The sequence below is a fragment of the Eumetopias jubatus genome, unplaced genomic scaffold (assembly GCF_037043125.1).
Source record: "Eumetopias jubatus isolate StellerSeaLion01/CBP00866 unplaced genomic scaffold, mEumJub1_p1.0 scaffold_1, whole genome shotgun sequence".
NCBI classification, from domain to species: domain Eukaryota; kingdom Metazoa; phylum Chordata; class Mammalia; order Carnivora; family Otariidae; genus Eumetopias; species Eumetopias jubatus.
The window spans coordinates 114,242,616-114,262,575 of NW_028274807.1; positions in this window are offsets into that span (position 1 = coordinate 114,242,616).

Sequence of the window (19,960 nt, forward strand, 5' to 3'; positions counted from 1 at the left end):
TCAGATACATTCCCTGCCCTTATCCTGCTCTGCTGAATCACAAATGGGCTAAACTCTGCTGGTTTCATTCTCCTGGACTAGCCCTTTTCTATTGGGGTTTGGCTAGAGGGAGGTTCTGCCAAAGATGATAAGAGATGTGGAAAGCAGATGTTGCAGTGCGATCTCTCTCTGATTTTGCATCAGATGGCATAGAGGCCGTTGTCATGTCTCTTATTTGGTTCCAGGTGTTTCTAATTCACATTCTTCTAATTTTCTTGAGCCCCTGGATTCCAGTAATACCTTCTGATCTCTCTGCCACTTCAGCCAAGGCCTGGTAGCAGTTCTTGCTCTTGTTTCTCTCTGGATTGCCCCATCACTCCCTGACTTGATTCTCAGCCTTTTCTGTCACCTTTGTAACCATTTTACTGCATTAAATTCTTTCTGTTTATGACTCTGAATGGTTTAATTTTCCTGATTATACCTTGACTGACAAACTTCTTGTTATTAGTAGTTATTCCAAGTGTCAGGCTTTCAAGATGGGTTTATAAGGTTGGGTTCCTTCTCTGTTTGAGTGCGAATGTAACAATGATCTCCTTGCAGGTGGGAAAATAGGATACTACTAATACCTGGCATGCAGTGGCTTAAATTACTTAAGTGAGCCCATGATTTCATGGAATTAAGTGCCAAAGGCAAGGCCCTGGGAAAACAAGTAACAACTGCTACTATCATACCATTATGGCAGTAATAATGATTTCAAGCACTGTCCTTGGAATGGCTGCTTTTGACAGCTTTGACGAACTTACAGAAAGAAAATTACAGACTGAGAGCTTTGAGTTCTTTGTTCATGTCATAGTTAGAGAACCAAAGAGACATTATGGAAACCTCAAAATTATATCTAATCTTCTGTAGTAGCAGAGAAGACATGATAGAGGATTAGGCCCCAAATCCAATGGCAAACATTGTAGAATTATAATTTAACTTGAATATACTAACTTGAAACACTTCTTATATTAAAGTTGGACATGTGCAGCAGCAGTCCATCATAAAATGGAATTGGCATGTAAAAGTTGGCTTGAGCAGATCCTGACAGCACAAGTAAATAGCATGAATAGATGGCTCATGCTTGCATGACACTTACTTCTGCTGCATTACTGTTCCTTTATTCATCAAACACTATGGTCTCATGTGGGCTCTATGACCAGTTGTTGGAGGAAGAAATGGTCAATCTCGGTTTACAGAAAATTTGTACAATATACAGGCATAGCCTGCACATGAACCACTACCACATTGCAGTTCCAGTCAGGGGTTTTCCTGGAGGATGTTGGTGAAGATCAACCTTCTCATATTTAAGACTTCAGACCATCTATTTGGTTGTTCATGACTTTGAGAGACATGGCTTAAGGGAAGTTCTACTCTCCTCATTGATCAAACACTTAAAAAGAAGAAGACTGGAAGATTGATGGCAAGCAGGTCGAGAGGAGTTATATGAACAGATTGCCAAATCGGCATGTATGTTCCATGTGTGTGTCCCTTTAAGGGCATCTACTGCAGAGATGGATATCACTAATCATGTGGGAAAGATGTCCCACTACAGGACTGGTGGCCTACTCTTGCATCCATCCTGGGTTTGTTTGTTTGTTTTTTAATTATAAAAATATAGCCATATCAACAGGGATGTAGGCTATGTATGATCTCAACAACATGGACTTTTCTTCATGATTATTGATGTCCTTATTTTCTCTGGTAAATGTCCAATTTCTGAACCACAGATGCCAATAGTGAATGTTCAGTATAACACCATTCTTTAGCCGTATTGGTTGATCCATGAGTGGCAGGTGGATGACATTGGACCTCTTCCATTGCGAAAGTAATTTTTCCTCATTGGTTTAAACATCCATTCTCTCTTTTTTTTTTTTCATAAGGTCCTTGAGATTCATTCATGTAATAACTTATGACAACATTTCCTTCTTTTTTTTAAGGCTTCATAATATTCCATTGTAGGTATAAACCACATTTTATTTATCCGTTCATCTGTCAGTGGACATGTGGGTTGTTTCCACATGTTGGCTATTGGGAATAATGCTGGAATGAACATGGAAGTGCAGATATCTCTTTGAGATCCTGATTTCAATTATTTTGGATATACACTTAGAAGTGGGATTGCTGAATTAAACATTGACTCTTGAGATGAATTTGCCTTCCATACCGCCCATGCTTCTGTCAGTACTGCCACCTATGGACTTAGAGAATTCCCTATGCATCATGACATTATCTTATATAGCATTGTTTCTTACTAAGGAATATATTTTGCTACCAGAAAAATGCAACACCCAGCTCACACCCAGGGACTTCTCTGATCTAATCACAAACCTCATCACTCAGAAGCAGCAGGCCTAAAAGAAAGGTGGATAGCCTACTGAAGACAGTTATGATATTTGACAGAAGACCAGGTGAAGTTGACATGTTTTCCTACAGCATGCAGTATACGCTTTGAATCAGCCACAGTTAGGTGATGCTAGTTCTCTCATAGCCAGCAATCATAGGTCCTGAATCCAAGAAGTAGAAGTTGGAAGGGTCTCTCTCACTATTATACATAACTCATCACACAGACATTTTTCTTTCAGTTCCTGCAACCTTGTCTAAATGTCCATTGGAGGACAAAGAAATAGGCCCATTAAACTTGAAGTTAAAACTACCACCCGATTGTTTTCAGAGGCATGACTGAAAGAGGTTATAGTGAAGGCAGTGAAGAGATTATAGTATTAGTAGGGGTGACTTTTCCAAGTTATCAAGAAAAAAATTGGGTTTCTGCTAAAATCAAGAGTAAAAATACTATATTTGGAATTCATAGGATTCCCTGGGCCCCATTACTTTCCTGGCTGCTAATAAGTACCATTCCAATAAAAACAAAGCCATTAAGGATTCAGACCCTTTTGGAATTAAGGTTTGGGACTCTTCTCATTGTAAAGAATCCTGCCCCACTGATCTGAAAGCCAGGTAACATGGAATGAGTAGTGGGAAGAGGAAGTGATAGATATTGATAAATATCAATGACATCCTCAAAAGCGCTTCCAGAACTGAGTGCTCTAGCAGCTGCACACAAATGTGATTATATATTATATATATATATAAAATTGATGTATTAGGCAGCTAGAGGTAATTACCGCAACTAATACAACAAGTAAGAACAGTGAATATATCCTAACACAAAGTTTCTAAGGAATTGTCTTCAGAGACATATCAGGTTCAGTCAAGGAAGGGAATGGAAAGCGTACATGAGGAAAAAGTTAAATTGGAAAGGAAATAATGTACGAAATAAGACCATGTGCTTTGAATATGGCAGACTGAGTTTGAGTATCCATTCCACCATTTACTAACCGTACAACCATGGGCAAGCTACTTTCTGAAGTCCAGCTTTCTAATCTCCAATCTTAAGATAATAATAATAATATCTACCTCATGAAATTTTTATAGGAATGAAATATAGCTAAATAAACAATGGCAATGATATTTGGGGAAATAATAACTAGTGCCTGTAGGGATTATGGCAGATAGATTGTAGAGAGAAAAAAAAAAAGAAAGATAATACAGAAGGAAGTGTGGCAGATGGGTAGTCTTGGTTAAAGCCATGAGTCCCAATGAGAAAGAAGAACTAAGTTGGGAAGAACTTGTTTGATAAAAGGGAATGGCGAGTAGGCAGTAACTTTTTATGGAAGAGTATTGGAGCAAGATTATATTCAAAATATCATTTTGTCAGTGTGGATCACCATAGAATTGTCTCATGCTGGGGAATTTGGCGATTTCTTCCTGACTTCAGCCCATTGGATGAGCCAGTGACAGGGCAAGTTGAGTACATTGATTGATATGTTTACACAGCAGCTATGCTCATATTGCATAGGTCTTCACCTTCATCCCTAACCAATGGAGGCATAACAAAAGACCAACCAGCCAGTCAGTAAACCAAAAAGTCATTCAGGCATAAGACATCTACTGGGACAAGAGAAAATGAGAATTTGGGTCATGTGAATTTTGGCAATAGTCAACTGATGCTGTATATATAAAATTTGGAAATAGAGATATTTATGAGATATTTATATTAGTATTTAGAAACATGGTAATATTATATTCTGTGTTAAAGCTGTATATCTTTTCCTCTACTTTCCCCAACAATGCAACATTGCATTTACATTAATAAAATTAATTAGGTGCTTTCATTGTTTAGGTTTTTTGCAAACTCCATATGCCCTTAGAAGGCCATCTCAGGGGTGAGTGGCAGTCTCCTTTGGCTACATTAGCTCAAGCTCTCTTCCTTTCCTCCCTCTTCTTCCTCTTTCCCAGTGAGCCTTTCACTTTCTCTTTGATTGCGGGAGGAGTCATTTTCTCCATTCTGTCCTCTTCTGGGTATGAAAACGTAAATGCTGAATTACTCCAACTTAGGTAACCCTTAGGATAATTTTTTAAGCAGCAGGAAACAGGGCTATCTGGCTGCGCAGATAATGATATCAGCTGCTTCCTTCCAAAACAACAGGTGCTTTGGCATAAAAATGTATATCATCATACTGAGATGATGACATCAGTTCATACTTCAGCTTAATTATAAACTACCTCCATTAATCCTCAAATAATTAAACATTTTGTGTGTGCTGCAAGGTGAAATGTAAAGTTAAAGGTGCCTGGCTGTTTATGACAGGGTTTTGAAAATGTATTTTCTCCACAATGCCTTTCTTTGTACACCAATAGATTAGAATTCGAAGCGTATTTCAAATAACAAATTTTGCTTCTATCAGAGAAATATAAAGCATAAAATCATTCATGATACATAATATTTTCATATGTTTGTATGTACTTAGAACCACCACAAGAAATGCTAATGGCTATGCAAGCTATATATGATTAGGAATTAATAGCAAAATAATTTCAATTAAAATATTAAATATTTGGGGGCACCTGGGTGGCTTAGTCATTGGGCATCCGCCTTCGGCTCAGGTCGGAATCCAGGGGTCCTGGGATTGAGTCCCGCATCGGGCTCCCTGCTCGGCGGGAGGCCTGCTTCTCCCTCTCCCACTCCCCCTGCTTGTGTTCCCTCTCTCGCTGGGTCTCTCTCTGTCAAATAAATAAATAAAATCTTTAAAAAGATATTAAATATTTGAAGTACCCTTATTACTATTTCAATTATGTATTTTTAATAATATATGTCAAATACTTGCATTTACATTTCATTAACAACAAATATTCAACCTAGTAGACTCTGATGCATATCATAAAAATTTGGTATGTTAGATGTTTTTGGTAAAAATGAAACAATTCCTTATGGTAATATCTGACTCACTGATTATATATTCAATATTTAGAAATTTTAGTGAAAGATTTTTGTTATATTTTTTATACCATCACACCCAAAATAGAATTACATAACTTAAAACTTGTTTCAGTATAGAGGTGTAACAAATAAGATTACTGTATTCTTTGATCTGTATCTCTGAAACAAATAATGCAATATAAGTTAAGAAAAAAAAAAAAGAAGAAGAAGATAGCAGGAGGGGAAGAATGGAGGGGAGTAAATTGGAGGGGGAAACAATCCATGAGAGACGATGGACTCTGAAAAACAAACTGAGGGTTCTAAAGGGGAGGGGGGTGGGGGGATGGGTTAGCCTGGTGATGGGTATTAAAGAGGGCACGTTCTGCATGGAGCACTGGGTGTTATGCACAAACAATGAATCATGGAACACTACATCAAAAACTAATGATGTAATGTATTGTGATTAATATAACAATAAAACATTTTTAAAAAAAAGATTACTGTATTCTTCTTTAACTTTAAAACATAGAGCTGGCCTTCATGAGCCAGATGTATTTCTAAGCAAATTACTTATATGGAATATATCCAAGGACATAGCCATTTAAGACTCAATAAATTATGCATTTGTCATTTGTTATTGGGTAAGACTTAAGCTGACACCTTTGACATGCATACAAGTGTCCCAGCACTCAGTAATTACATTAACAATTTAGCAGAGATGATTTTCTGGGGGAATGAAAGAACAGTGGTTTATAAAATTATTTTTATCACAGAAGTAGGTATTTCCACAGATTTTAATTATTCACTATACATCCATTAAAATACCCACCTTTCTTAGGTTATATCGCAATTGATATAAATTTTGTGGAGTTCCCAGGAGGGCGTCATTATCTGTTTATCATGAGGACAGCAGAACAGCTGTACAAAGTTGTTCTTAAAAGGATTATTTTTTTTCCCATTTTTTAAAATGTAACCAGTTAGCAAGACTTTTTCTCTTGGTAGGCACGTTGTGATAAATTCATACAAGAAGAGTTTTATTCTTTACAAGTAAAAGTCAGACTGGAAATTTTCAGTGGATTTAGCTGGAACATTTGGGTGACCATATGGAGCTCTCCGTGGCGCCACGGGACCACGCAGCTATGAAATCTGATCACTATCTCCCCAGTGACAGCTGGGCCTTTACACCATCAGAAAATTTTCAGACTTCTAATTTGTCATAACTACCTCCTGTGGAAAGGAAATATGTTATGTAGCCAGATACAAAAATTCTTGGTACCCAGCACTATAAACGGTTAATTCCTTAACCACATTTTGCGATTCACTGATGCAACTCCTACACCAAAAACATATGGAGTCTTGTTCAGTTAGGGTTAGCCAATTGCTCCACCCATTCAAAAAGCCATTTTCACGGAATTGTATCCAGAGAAAGATTCTGTCACAGAGCTTAGCATTTTAAGTACATTTAACTTTGAGTTGCTCTCAGAAAGTCAGCGATGCCACTCAGAGGTTTCATCTTAGTTCCATTGGCCCTTATTGGTCTATTTGGGTGTAATGACTCTTCATTTGAATAGTTGAATATTATGCTATGGCTCCCAGTCCCTGCTTCTTTCTACTTCGTGAGGTCGAAACTGTTCTCTTGCTGATTCTTTCAATCCATCAACAGCTCATGGGCTCATTAAGTATTCCTCCAGCTACCCAAAGAGATAGAGCTGTTTTGCTCCTCTCGCTATCTGACCACTTAACTTGAGTTTCTGCTTGGGAATTCCCTCATAACCATCCCCATCATAGAAAGAATGCCTCGGATGTAATTTGTATTTTTCCTCAACTCAACTGTCATTGAAGATGCAACTTTAAGTGACTTCAGCTTCTACGTCTGCTGACCAAATCCTTTTGTTTGGTAGCTTTTTTAATGGCAACTCATTATTAGTTTTTCTAAAAAAACCCACCTATTGTATTTGATTCTCTAAATGCATGCTCTACTACAATCTTTAATTCAGTGTAACGAAGAAAGACTTTGTACTGGTCTTTTCTTCCCCTTCCTGTTTATTCGTCTTCATATTAGCTCTGCAGAGATTAGGACAGTACTTTAAATTCATCACCAGATGCTCCATATTTTTTGTGACTTAAAAATCCAAAATTTAGCCATGGTAATTTTATAGTACAGTTTATATAATAATAATAGGTAACATCTACTCAGCTCTTTCCATGCCTCTGGCACTAGTGTAAATACTTTAAATGAACAAACTCATTTATACTCTACAACATTCCTGTGAGATTGACAAAGTTGTTGCCACTCGCATTTGAGAGATGGGGAAGCCCAAGGTACCATTTGACTAATGTCACACAACTTAACTAGAATCAGATTCAGGATTTAAAGCCAGGTTGTCAGGTTTGAGAGCCAACTACACACCATGTTTGTTAACAAATACACACGTTATCTCTTAAACTAGGAATGTGGGGAATTACCTTGGCAGTGAGATAAACTGAAAATAAACAAATACAAATTCTATTAGTTCTGCTACTTTGAACTGGATCTGTGACACTAACAGTGGCTTCCACTCTGGGAGTCTTCCCTTATTTTTAAGATAACAAGATGAGACTGGTTTTTGTTGTTGTTTTTTTGTTGTAGTTATTGTTTGTTTGCAGCAATAAAATGCAAAGATGTGAATTTCTTTATGGGTGACTATAGTTCACAGCTCTTCATAGAGGTACTGGTTATGTTACAGACACCATTTTAATGCCATTTTCTTTAATCTCCCCATTGCTGGTACTACTATTCTATACACAGGTGTTTGGGTTTTTGTGTTGTTTTGTTTTGTTTTGTTTTTGAGAGGGAAGAGATCATGAGCGAGTGTGAGCAGGGGGCAGGGGTGGTGGGGCAGAGGGAGAGGGAGAAGGAGACTCAAGCAGGCTCCATGACCAGCATGGAGCCAGTTGTGGGGCTCAATCTCACGACCCTGAGATCATGACTTGAGCAGAAATCAAGATTTAGATGCTTAACTGACTGAGCCACCCTGGTGTCCCTATACAAAGGTTTTAATCCAGCCAGCCCAACGTTTTCTATTATTTATTCCTCAGGACTCTATTCTTCAGTATTTTTTCTTCATGCTCTATATCAGCATCAATTCCAAGCAAAATCTTGCTTTCAATTCCATGCATCTACTATCCTTACATCCCAAACCACTCCTTCTGATTTATCTATGTCACTCTTCTTTTTCTGACCTCAACCAATTTTTTGTCACACCAATCATTATACCTTATGACATACATTAGCTATTCTCTATTTTCTTTATTCAAATGAACATTATATTTACTCATGAAGTACTAACTCAGGGTTGAATGGAATCACTCAAGGCACCTCAGCTTGCCTTTCAGCACTGCCTTTAAATTGCATTTCAAAAATCCCATGTGATTTCTCCATTTATAGAAAACACCCAGCTTTGCAGCTTTACTTAATCCTTCCAGAATGTCCACCCTTGACCGATTATGGACTTGACACATATTTGCAACATATCTTCATTGCAATACTTAGATTAGTATTTGACTGAATAACTAGGGACAGTAGACTAGCCAAGCAGACACATGAAAAAGACCATCACAGTCCAGCCCTTGTCAAAGCATCTATCTCTTTGGAACACATCTTAAATCTTATTTAATCTCCAAATAAAAGCAACAAAAAATCACATTTCTACTGAACATAATACAACTATCTTGGGTTCAACCAAAACCAAACTAATCTTTTCCTTAGAAGAGAATGAAAAGTTCTTGGGTGATGTTCACTCTCTCCCTTGATATCCTGCAACTTAAACACTGTGAGGTAAAGTTAACTGTTGTTAATGCATTTTATGTTAGATGATATACTAGAGGGAAGAAAGAAAAAAAGTTTGGTTAATATATATCCCAATATTCATAACAAAATAAGGAAGACATATTCATAATGATTATAATTTTTGTTTCTATAGTGATCATTTGGTCACAGGTAGTATTTATAATTACCTTCTTCCATTACTCATTCCATACTTCTTTTGCCCACAGGTGGTCACAGTTTTCACTTGGTGGCATTACTTAAAATTTGCATTCCTGAGGGGTTTAAGCCAGTAGTGGTCCTTCCTGAATGGGTTATCATAGTCTTCTATTAACTTTAATCACAGTATATGGTGATACTAAAAGATACCATAAGGAATCTCTGTATTCCATACATATTCTTCCTTAACTCCACTGTGTAGTAGCAACTACAAAGCAACAGTAACTGCTTCTTTGCCTGTCAATTCAGAGGTGTGAGCAAATGCAAATTGGTTCTCTGACAGTCTCAATTTTCAGTTCAGTGGAATCATTGTTATATCTTCTAGTAGAAGCAGTTTTCCCTTGGGACTTAAGACAGAGCATACAGTCATGGGGATAGGAAGCAAACATTTTTGCCAGTGCATCACTATGGGAAATAGTAAGTGGTGCCCTTCTATCCCTGATCCTGAACCTGTGAATCCTGCCTAGGGGAGAAAGAGCTTCATATATTGGATGTTAATTAAGAGCATGTACGGTATTCTGAAGCTTTTCCAACGCCTCAAGGTATTACCCCCTAGCTGGCACTATAAGTGAGTCTTCAAAAAGCCATTCCATTATTCTGGTGAGCCAGCTGCTTCAGGATGATGGAGAACATGGTAAGACCAGTGAATTCCATGAGGAGAGGCCTATTGATGTACTTTATTTGCTGTGAAGTGAATTCCTTGATCAGAGCAATGATATGTGCAATGATATGGATAAGGTATTCTGTAAGTCCATGGGTAGTACTTTTGGTAGGAGCGTTGTGTTCATGGAAGGTAAATCAATATTTAGTGTCTATTTTAATAAAGAACAAAGTGCAGCTTCTCCCATGATGGACATGGCCCAATATAATCGTGATCTATCACCAGCTGGCTGATCACCCTGGGGAATGGGTGCCATACCAGAGACTCAGTGTTGGTCTCTGATTCTGGCTGATTGAGCACCTGATAGTGGCTGTAGCCAAGTCAGCACTGGTGAGTGAAGTTTATGTTGCTGAGCCCATGCCCATGCATAGCCCATGATGAGCCCACAATGTTGCTGAGCCCATGCAAATTATGTTGCTGAGCCCATGCATAATCTCCATCCCTGCAACCATGGCCACTTTGTTCACAAACCCATTGGACAATGAGAAGAATGGCTGGGGAAAGAGACTCATTTCAGAGCCATCCTTAGCAATTGCTTAATAAAATCCTCCTTTGCTGAGGTTACCCTTTGGTGAGCATTCACATGGGACATAAATATCTTCATACTCTTTGCTCAAAGAGTATTCACATACCCCTCTCTCCCAGAGGTTACCAAATTTCGCATTGTGTTCCTTCCTAAGTACCTGATTATTCAGTCAAGCCAAACCATTAACCAGGAACCATAAATCAGTATAGACTCTCACCACATTTAAACAGCACAAGTTTATTATCTTACAGTTCCATAGGTCAAAAGGCTAACACTATCTCAACAGGATAAAATATAAAGCAGAACAGCATTCTTTCCTGTACTCTCTGGATAGGCTCTGTTTCCTCCCCTTTTTCAAGGTCTGGAGGTTGTTTGCATTCCTTAATTTATAGACCTCTTCCTCTGTCTTCAAAACTAGCAGAGGTGAGTTGAATCTTTTTCACATCACTCACATGGCATCACTCAGTCCTCTTTCATAGTCATATCTCCCAGTGACTCTCTTCTCCCTGTCTTTTCTACTTTTAAGGACCCATATGATTATAATGGGCCCACCCAGATAATCCAAGATAATCTATTGATCAGCAGGTCCTTCATTTAATTACATCTGCAAAGTCCACTTTGCTGTGTAAAGTACCATATTTATATCTTCCACAGATTAAGATGTGGACATCTTTGGAGAGCTATTATTTTGCCTATCACAACTTACCCTTTGTACCCTAAAGATTCAAATTCATCGTACATACAACATATATTCATCCCATTCCTTGGAAGGTCCACAATATCTCAAACCATTATAGCATCAACCCAAAGTCCAAAATCTCATCAGCATGAAAGTCCCAAAACTAATATCATTGAAATAATTTAAATTAAGTATAAGCATAATGCATCCTGGGGTAAAATTCCTCACCATTTGTGGATCTGTGAAACTAAAAAACAAAGTTATTGCTCCCAAAATGCAATAGTGGGACTGGCAGAGGATAACAGTTACAGACATTCCTTCTCATAATGGGAGAAAATAAAAGGAAAAAAAAAGAGTCACTAATCCTAACCAATTTCAAAACTCAGCCAGGCAAACACTATTAGGTTTCAAGGTCGGGGAACAGTGGTTCCATCCTCTCGGCCCCAAGCTCTATCATCTGAGTTTGAGGTTCCACCCTTTTGCCCAGAGGGACCACCTTGTGAGTCATCTTTCCTTTTTTATAAATGACAGCATATGTTAACTGCTGAGGAGATGGGTTTTTTTTGTTTGTTTTTTGTTTTTTATTTGAGAGAGAGAGAGAATGAGAGACAGAGAGCACGAGAGGGGGGAGGGTCAGAGGGAGAAGCAGACTCCCCGCCAAGCAGGGAGCTGGATGCGGGACTCGATCCCCGGAGTCCGGGATCATGACCTGAGCCGAAGGCAGTCGCTTAACAAACTGAGCCACCCAGGGGCCCCCCGCTGAGGAGTTTTATCAGCCTGTTTCCTTCCTGGAAAATTTTGGGGATCAAAAGCTTTCTTTTATTTTCTTTTCTCTGTTCCTTTCAGTGCAAACCAGCAGAATTTCTCCTGGAATAACATTCTTAAGAACTTTATGAGTTTCCTGTATATGTCCTGGAGATTCACTCCAGTAGATAAGAATCTCCTCCACAGATCTTTCCTAGATAATCTCATCCCCACCTCATTGACTGAGGGAATGTATGAGTTACACACCTCATGTGCTCCCTTCAAAGAGCATTCGTGTTACTAAATAAACTGACTTTTTAAAATCTTCCTGAGGTATTAACTTAAGGTTGTATAGCCAGACTCTTGATTTTTTCATTAGAGCCTATTTTTCTTATGGGGAATCTCTTAATTACAGGGTCTTTAGCAATTTTGGGATAAGCAGATATTTTCCCAAATCATCAAGTCCTAGTTTCTCTGTGTTTAACAATTCTTCCTCAATTTCTTTCTTTCTTTTTGCATCTTACCTTAAGCAGCAAGAAGAAACAATGCCACAATTTCAACACTTTGCTTAGAGATTTCCTCAACTAAATGTCAAATTCCCCTATCCACATAACTTCAGAACATAATCGTGCTAAGGTTTCTGCTACTACATAGCAAGATTGTCCCCTTTCTTTAGTTTCTAAGATCATATTTCTCATTTCCTCCTGAGCTTTCACCAACAGCACCATTAACATCCATACATCTACTAAGAGTTTGTTCATCAGAATTTAGGCACTTGCTAAGGTAATTTAGGTTTTGTCTTTTATGGTCCTCCTTTCCTTCAGAATCCTTAATAGTAGAGTTATTAACACACATATTTCTACATAGTATGTTCAAGGCAATCTACCTTCAAAAAATATGTTCCTCAAAATTCTAGCTTTTTCTCATTGCCCACTTCCACATTTTTAGCTATTTGTTACAGCAGTGTCATACTTCCAGGTACCAAAATCTGTGTCAATCAGGGTTCAACCGGAAAAGTAGAACCAAGGGGTGGTACATATCAAGAGATTTATTATAAGGACTTGGCTTATGTGGTTATGGGGACTGGATAAGCAAGTCTGAAACTACAGGATAGGTCATCAGGAAGGACTAGCTAGAACTTGGGCATGACTAGAGGCATCGTCCACATGTGGAATTTCTTCTTCAGAGTAGCCTCAGGTCTGATTTTAAGACCTTTCAGCTAATTGAATGGAGCACACCCTTATTATTCAGAATAATTTTAAAGTTAAGTGCTGATGGTCTTTTATCACATTTACAAAACACCTTCACAGCAACACATATACTAATGTTTTACTGAATAACTGTGGACTGTAGCCTAGCCACCACAGTATGTTAAGGGTTAATATGACCTTCCTTGTTTGAATCCTTGCTCGGGCACTTACTAACTAAAGCACGAAGGAACTTAATAAAAGATTCTAGCAACAAATTTCAAACATTTAAAAGGGAATAGTAACCTCTATCTGATATGGTATAGGGATGAACATTATGAATTATTGATTATGGTATCAGGCATATAGTATATTTTTAATAAAGATTAATTTTCTGGTCTCTATGCTTCTCAAAAGTATACAGAGCCTGTGAAACTTGTTGTGGCTACTTCCAGAATAAATTGAAAATTAGTTATGGACATTTAATTAGGACCCACAACATAATACCGCAATAATTTGTTAACTTCTGACTCTCTGATCAGTCTGCAAAATTGTAGCGTTCTTAAGCCATTTCTCGTCTTTGTTCCTCCTATTTCTAGTCTACCTCTAGCAAGTGTGAATCTCAGTGGCTAAGGACTATGTCTCTTTTACTTCCTTTTTAGTGTTACTATTTAAGCATCATATTAATAGCAATAATAGTGCAGTGTTTTTTATGATGACAATGATGATGATGATGATAATGATGATTATTTGCTATAGGGTGACAAACATGATTGAACACAACATATTTGTCAGGCACTGAGAATACAAATCAACAGGGCAAGTGACTACAAATGAATCAGTCTAAATGTGTGACAAATATTAAATATGTAAACTAACAGTGAGTAGTTAAAATAACAGCAAAAGCTAGCAGTTCTTGAGTGTATATTATGTTCTCAGCACAATTTGAAGCACTTTAAACTATATTAATCCAATTAAAGAAAGAATAGAGGTCCTATGTTTAAAGCAAGATTAATGGAGGAACAAAAACTTTATAGACTACATGTAAAGGAGCAAAAAATTCTACTAATCTCTTTGAGAATAATGATTTTTTTTAACCTCTATTTTAAAATTCTGTTAAAGGGTAACTTATGGTTCAAACAGAAACAGCTATATTATTTATAGTTTCTGAAAATTAAAGTTGAACCTGTCCAACCTCATCTTTGAACTTTAGAAAGGAACAAAAATGACAGAAAAAAAAATTAAAGTAAAGGATATTTATAGAAAACCGTTTATTGGCAGTATAACCAAAGTTCAACCTGAGTGCTTTTGTTGAACATGGCAACCAAGTGCAGAGTATTGCTGCCACACTGGAACTTGGTATGAAATGGGATAAATCAAGTAAACCCTATGTATGGTGATTAAAATGAGATCCATTTACTGGTATACATTTCCTGGCTTCTGCCACTGCCAGGATAATTGCCCCTGCCAAGGCTTTATGTTCAATGAACTCAGTCAGCCAGTCCAAAAAGTCACGTGATGATACTGCATGGTGCCAAACGAAGGGGAAAGTTGCTGGGGAGCCTGGGAGGAGGGAAAGCTCAGACAAATGAGCCTTTTGGCAAGATATAATCCCCTTTGGAAGGACCCCTACCTTTCAAAGAGCATACTGCATTTTGCTAGGAACAGATCTCAACTGTGTTCCTTTACAGAAATCCCAGTAAGCTTTACTATCACTGATAATAGCTCTAATGGTGGCAAAAACTCTACTGATGAGTGCCTACTATCTCTAAAATGAGTTTGTAAGATGATCACTTATTCTCAAAACATTTTTTGTTGCTATTTCTCTCTTCAAATTAAAACTTTCCAAATTCTTTACTATCTTGTCATAGCTAACTATTCCCATAATTTTTCTCTCACCTCAAAGTTAGAATTTATAAAGTGTATAAAAAAAGAGTATATAAAAAAAAGAGTGTATAATAAATAACAATGGACAGATAAAATGAAGCCTTTTTATAATGGGATTTAAGTTTATTTTAGGCTGCATACTTTTGTCTCTTGTATGTAGATGATTTGTTCCCTTGATTTTAATCCAGGGCATCTAGGGGCATTTTATTCACCATGTACCTTTCCATAAAAATGCACACGAGAGTCTCTTATATTCTTATTCCAACTTTCCCAGAATAGATATATTTTTTCTACCAATTTTTTATTACCCTATTACTTTGGCATGTTGTTGTATATTGCTGTACTTGGTTTCTTGAGATCATGAGAATATGGTTGCTACAGACATTACTAAATATTTCTTTCATTTGTTTAGTTGGTAAAAGATGGAGAATAAGAGTTGAGATTTAGTAAGTAGACTTTGTAATGACAAAACTGTTTATAGTTTATATTGGAACATGAGCCCTGAATCCTTTGTATGATTTTTATAAATAGTTGTGTTTCAATTTAATTTTCTTGCTAAAATATTTTCCTTGAAATTGTAAATAGATATGGAAGGCCACATATTAGAAAATGCCAATATCTCCATCTAAGGAATTAATGTTTAAATTTTAAGCTCACATAAACATAAATTAAAAGCTATTAATGGCTCATTCTATAATTACAAAAATGCAGCCTAGAACTGTCCTGTGTGTGTGTGTTATAGAAGGGTGGTGTGATTTTCTCTTCTATATTGTTTAGAGAAATTGTGTTTACTCAAATAAAAAAAAGACAAATCCTACAGATACTGATTGGTTGTATAAAAATTCATCTCTAAAATCAATACTCCTTAATATTTTATACTTTTACAAGGAGAATTAATAAAAATTTATAAACTACTTAATTAAAAACATCATTATTTCCAAAAAAATGTAGCTCCATGTGCTTCTTGGCTGTTTTATATCCATCTCTCTTCCCTTCTTTATCATCATCATCCTACAATCAACATTTGATAAAAGAATGGCAAGACTTTCTAGGATCTATGGAAGACTTTTTTTTTTTTTTGAGAGAGAGAGCACATATGCACATGGGAGGGGCCAGAGGGAGAGGGAGAGAGAGAGAGAATCTTAAGAAGGCTCTCGGCTCCACAGGAAGCCGGACTCGGGGCTGGATCTCCCAACTCTGAGTTCATGACCTGAGCTAAAATCAAGAGTTGGAGGCTTAACTGACTGAACCACCCAGGCACCCTGGATCTATGGAAGTTTTAATTAAAATTCCCCAACTAATATCTTCCAGTAGTTTTTAAAGTTAAAAGAAAGAGGTTCAACCTAGTAGAGTGGTCATTTTACTGAGGTATTAATCCCAAAGACCCAAGCAAGATTCACACCAGCTTTCTAAGCATTTTCCCCTTTAATTCCCAAGTGAAGACATGGATTGAATCTGTGAGGGAGATTTTCTTTCCCTCATTCTCTCTTCCCCAAACTACCTATACCCAGGGGCCTGTGTCCACTCCACACTTAAATTGCTATCCCTTTCCTCCTTCTTTGTATATAAGCCATTGTTTGAGAAAGCCTGAAAAAACTATGTTCTTATAAGAAAATGTTTCTTCAGTGTTTCGTGTTTATCCCAGATCATTGAAATTCCTGGGGTGCTCTCTCTTATTGTTGTTAGTTAGCCTTGGCTGTTCACCTTGCTTGTACTCTTTTTCTTGATTATTTCTTGATATTGGTTTGAATAAATGTGCTTATTAGGAACAAATAATTCTTCTATTCTCTAACTTTATTACCCTACCACTTTATATCTTAAAAAATGGAAGATTTTTGTTCCCTCTACTTAAATAGCCTGCTCTCTGTTTTGCTAATCGTATCCTTTTGTCTTCCCTGAGGTGATGCCCAGATACCAAAACACAATATCTAACCATAGCTTCACAAGATCTTTATGTAATTAAAATGTTCATATTTTTCCTTCGTTTTATTAATTGCAAGAGCAAATTAATTTTACCTTTTGCTCAAGGTTAGGTAGACAAATACAGAAATTATGTACATAAAAGACTGAGCACATAAACGTCTATTTGTGTAATAGTTTTTACATAAAGTTCTCCAAAGATTGAGGCACCTCAGCTCCTCCATCCAATTGGTCATTAAATCTTACTGGCTCTCCCTCTAGGAGGCGCCTCATCCATTTTCACTACTGCCCTCAACTCAGTACAAGTTTCCAATACTGAGCACCTACCCTCCAAATTGCCCTCACCTTCCATGCTTGGCTCCCTTTGTAATCCATTCTGCACATGCATTCAGGGAGAAAAGTTAGATCATGTCATATGTGAACATAGAATCCATCAGTAAGTAACTTCAGCACATTTTTAATCTCAGACCTAAAAGCTCTGCATAATCTTGCTGTGACCTTCCTATCTCTCTGCTTTAATCTCATACCAGGTTCTCCTGTGCTCTCTGCACTCAGTGGCCACCTGTCCACCCCTAGGACACACTAAGCATAAAACATCCCTAGGGTTTCTTCATGATCTTCCTTTTGCTTGACCCCATCTTAGCCAGATCAGCCCATGACTACCTCCCCATCATCATTCAGAAATCACCTCATTTCTGCATTTCAGAGAAATCTAAATGATCCATACTAAAGAAGGAACCCCTCCCCTTCAACCCAATTGCTCTCTATGCTAAAAGGTATCACCCAATTTTATTTCCTTTATAGATTGTATCGCCAGATCTTTCTTTATCCATTTACTTATGTTTTCTCTCTCCTCCTCTAGTATATAAACTCTATGAGAGTACAGCCTACATTCTCACTATTCTCTCAATCCCCATATTTGACACAAAGTAGGTTCGTTATAAATGGAACCTGAGGTTAGTATGAAGCCAAGAAGTTAGATCAGAGAAATTACAGTAAGAAGCTATATATTATGATTATGGCTACAGTTATGATAATGATTACTATTCTAATTCAGTACTAATAAAACTTGCCCTGTAACTGACATTTAAAAAAAATCCACAACACGTAATGTTTAAAATTATGTACAGATGTTAAAACTTACTTAAAAAGAACTAGAAATTTGTGCTAGCTAATAAATAACCATACCTTATAATGCCTTTTTTAGTCCCCTTAGAACTGATGGAGCCTAGAGGAGGAGAAAGGTAGAGGGAAGGTAAGGCCCTGCTGAGTGAAGAGCTGGACAGAGGGTTCTCCTGATGCATGGGACAGGGTAGGAGAGGGCCTTCCCTCAAGATTTGCTCACTGGCTAGAGATTAGTTTGCCTTATGTTCATCCATCTGGAATGTGTGACAGCTAATTCATTTTCTCTTTTAAAGAAATTACAGTTCTGGCACAGGTCTTAATGCGCTGCTCCTAAATCTTCCATTTTCAGTCTTGTTGAATGCTGATTTTTCAATCCACTCTGAAAAACTATGGCAAATATTTTCAAACCTAGCTTACTTGAAACCTTGATTTTCTAAGATGCGTTTTAGGCCGTATAATTCTATCCAGGCCTCTGGTTATTCTTTTAAGGGGGTGAGAGAAAGAACTAGGGTAATATCATATTAGATAACAAGCATCTGTTCTTCATGGAATTTTGGAGAGTAGAAGTCTAGTGATGCTCTCCTGATAAGCAACTAAAATAAGAGTTCATGGTAGACTTTTCCTCTTTGTGGCAGGATGCCATAAGCATTCTTCCATGGGATTCAGATCATTAAGTGCATCTTAGAAAATCTGTTATCAGCAGGAGAGTGGAGGAATATGGTTCATCTGAAACTCACATAAGGTTTCAATAAAAATCATTTTGGTAGTATATCTGATAGGCCATATTAATTTACACTTGAATCTGGAAGAATGGCCCCAAATCTCCATATTATACTATCTTTACCTTCACGATGAATAGAGAATGTTATGTTTTTTATATTATTTTATTTACTTTGTTTTCTTCTATTTTAAGTTATATAGAATGTGTATATAATTATGCAGTTCATCATCCTTAAAACCTCTTGACACTATCCCTGATTTTAATCACATTTTTTATCATGGAAAAAAAATAAAAATTCCTCTAATATATCTAACTATATATGTGTATATATATATATATATATATATATACACACACACATATATATATATACCTCTCATCTGGATGAGATGTAAGAATATATCTGTTTTCAAGTTTTAGTTAAAATATCCTGCATCTTCAGACTATGTACTCTGTCCCAAATCCATCTCTTACGCTGCATTAATACTCAGAAAGTTACCATTGCCAGTCCTAGCTGAGGGCACACTGAATGTGAAGACCATATAATTATACTTAGAAGCCACCTGGAGAACAAGGGCTAGTCCTGAAGCAAGCTTGTTATGATGCACATCACTCCAAATACAAGTTATTTTGTGCAAAATGGCTTTTATGAGTTGTTTTGTATTGTTGCAAATGTTTTGATGGCCCAGATGGGAAGACAATGTCCAATACCTTCCAAATAAACCTAGAGAAGGTAAGCCTTCCAAAACACTCACTACCATTAAAGACACTTTAATCTCAAAGTTTTAGGCTTATAAAGATTAAGGTTCCTATTCGTGGCTTATTAACTTTTATCCTTCAAGATATTCTGAGAAGTAAGACCTGACACATTTCAACAATTGATTCATTGGGCAAGAATACTAGATGGCACTTTTATATTGGATAGCCATGGCTTTTTTTAAATAAGAAATTTTAAACATAATTTTTTAATTATTTTAGTTGAGCAATGAAGATACCATTCTAATGCGCTTGTTTCACTGTTTGGAACTTTTGCAAAGCTCAGAAAATGATTTACGATAAAAATCACATTTAAAACAAAAGTTTTCCTATTTAAGCACCTAAAATGGTGGAAAGTCACTGCCTGAAATCGAAAGTCACCTAATTCATTAACCAGTTAAATGTTCAAAAAGGCCCCTCCTTTTTGACTGTATATATTTAAAATGTTTGCA